Here is a 2,660-nt window from a genome sequence, read left to right as displayed (position 1 = left end):
CGAACGGTCGACCATAGAGTCGGCGTGCGCTGACCCGTGGGGCACGCGCCGACTGCATGCGTCGACGCAAGGCATTTTGCGCCGACCCGTGAGATAAGCGTCGACCCTATGCGTCGACGCAAGGGGTTTTTGCGCTGACTCCCTCCAGTGGAGCAGAGCCTTTGCGCCGACCCGCGAGCTTTGAGCTGACCCCCATGGTCGACTCAAAGTCTTCAAATCTTTGTTCGTAGACGTGCATGATGGTCTTTTGTCATCATCAAAAATTGATAACACTGTTGCAGTGGGAAAAATAGTTGATTTTTATGTTGTAAATGCAATTGGTAGCTGGTCTATTGTAGTTAATTGTGATGAATAAAATTGTTTGGTTTATGTTGTGAAATGTTGATGCAAATATGTGAAAAGTTGATTATAAGTTGTTTTGTCGAAAATATTAAGTTGTAGGCTGATGAGCCAAAGTTGATTATAAGTTGTTTTGTCGAAAATATTAAGTTGTAGGCTGATGAGCCAAAGTTGATTATGAGTTGTTTTGTTGACAAGCTGTTGTGTAGCTGTTATTATTATGTTGTTGAACTTTCAAGTCGTACATGACATATACATTCATATGCATTAAGTCGGAGCTTTGTCTCACACCACGTTGGCCTGGATTGGCAAAATTATGGGGCTTTTGCTCACACCACGTTGGCCTGGATTGGCAAAAATTTTAAGTTGAAAGTTGAAGGCTTATGCCTTGATGCCCACTAAACTGGCAATGATTTTAAGTTGGGAGTTTTACTCCAAATGGTACCACATGCATGAAGAGTCGAGTCTTATTGAGTTGCATGTTACGTTGTTATTGAGTTGCATTGTATGTTGTTATTGAGTTGTAATTACGTTGTGATTGAGTTAATGTGCCGTTACCGAATGCATGATATGATTAGGGGGTTAACGTGTGGTATTACTTAACATAACATGATAATTTATAATATTTGTTATATCGATTGAGGAACTCACCCTTACATCTATTTTTTTCAGGTAACGAGTAGTGAGTGATTAGAAGCTAGTGCTTGAAGTCTAGTGTGGTTTTAGTGGGTCATGCTCTGATAGATGTAACATCGGGACGGGATGTTTTAATTGTTGAATAAATGTTAATTTTAAGATATTACAGATGTTGAACGTTTCTATCCGCTGCGAATTTTTAAAGAAGTGTTTATGTTGAATTAAATAATGAGCATGACTGATTTTATGGTGAATTATGTGAAGAAGTTGTTATGTGACACCCTCGAGTTGCAATATTTACTCTGATATGTATGATTTATTTGTTGTTGTCTTAATTAAATATTTGTGGTATTTAGAAGGGTGTTACATTAGTGGTATCAGAGCAGGTCGGTCTGTCCGGCCAGTTGTCGTGTCATTACTGTCTAACAATTGTGTAATTGTTACTAGTCTAACTTTTAAGTTGTGTTGTAGTGACAAGTTGAAATGGCTGGAAGGAATGACGCTGCAATGGCTGCCGCAATGCAAGCAATGGCACAAGTTGTGCAGAACTTGCCAAATGCTGGTGGAGATGCTGGATCACGTAGCTTGGCGACTTTTCAGAGAGAGAATCCGCCGGTGTTTAAAGGGAAGCATGATCCAGATGCAGCTTTAGGATGGTTGAAAGAGATTGAGAGAATCTTTCGTGTTATGGATTGCACTCCAGCTCAGAAGGTTCGGTATGGTACTCACATGCTAGCAGTCGAAGCTGATGACTGGTGGCTAGAGACTCACGAGAGGTTGACCGTGGCAGGTGAAGTCGTTACTTGGGATGTATTCCGTAGGGAATTTCTGAGGAAGTATTACCCGGAAGATGTCCGTGGTAAGAAGGAAATTGAATTCCTTGAGCTGAAGCAAGGAAACATGTCTGTCACTGATTATGCTGCAAAATTTGTGGAGTTGTCCAAATTTTATCCTCATTACACTGGTGCTGGTGCTGAATTTTCAAAGTGCATCAAGTTTGAGAACGGATTGCGCTCTGAGATTAAGAAGGCTGTTGGGTATCAGAAGATACGCATTTTCACTGAATTGGTTGATAGCTGCAGGATATTTGAAGAGGACAATAATGCTCATTATAAGATTGTCAGTGACCGCAGGGGAAAGCAGCATCAAAATCGTGGCAAGCCATATGATGTTCCAGCTGGAAAAGGGAAGCAAAGAGCTGCTCCGGCTCAGAGAACTGGTGGGGGAGGTGCTCCTGCTGGTATAGTTTGCTTCAAATGTGGTCAGGCTGGTCATAAGAGTAATGTATGCACTGCTGAAGTAAAGAGGTGTTTTCGCTGTGGTAAGATTGGCCATGCAATAGCTGATTGCAAGCACAAAGAAGTGATTTGTTTTAATTGTGGTGAAGAAGGGCATATTGGAAGTCAGTGTCAGAAGCCGAAGAAAGGGAATCAGTCAGGAGGCAAGGTCTTTGCTTTATCGGGTTCTGAGACTTCTGTAGATGATCGTTTGATCCGAGGTACGTGTTATATTAATGGCTTTCCTCTTGTAGCTATTATTGACACAGGTGCGACTCATTCCTTTATATCTTTGGATTGTGCTGTGAAACTTAAGTTAGAGATATCAGAGATGTTTGGTAGTATGGTAATTGATACTCCTGCGAAGGGTTCAGTAACTACTACTTCGGTTTGTTTAAATTGTCCTTT

This window comes from Lathyrus oleraceus, chromosome 6 (genome assembly GCF_024323335.1).
Source record: "Lathyrus oleraceus cultivar Zhongwan6 chromosome 6, CAAS_Psat_ZW6_1.0, whole genome shotgun sequence".
NCBI lineage: Eukaryota > Viridiplantae > Streptophyta > Magnoliopsida > Fabales > Fabaceae > Lathyrus > Lathyrus oleraceus.
Note: the sequence above shows the minus strand (reverse complement) of the source record.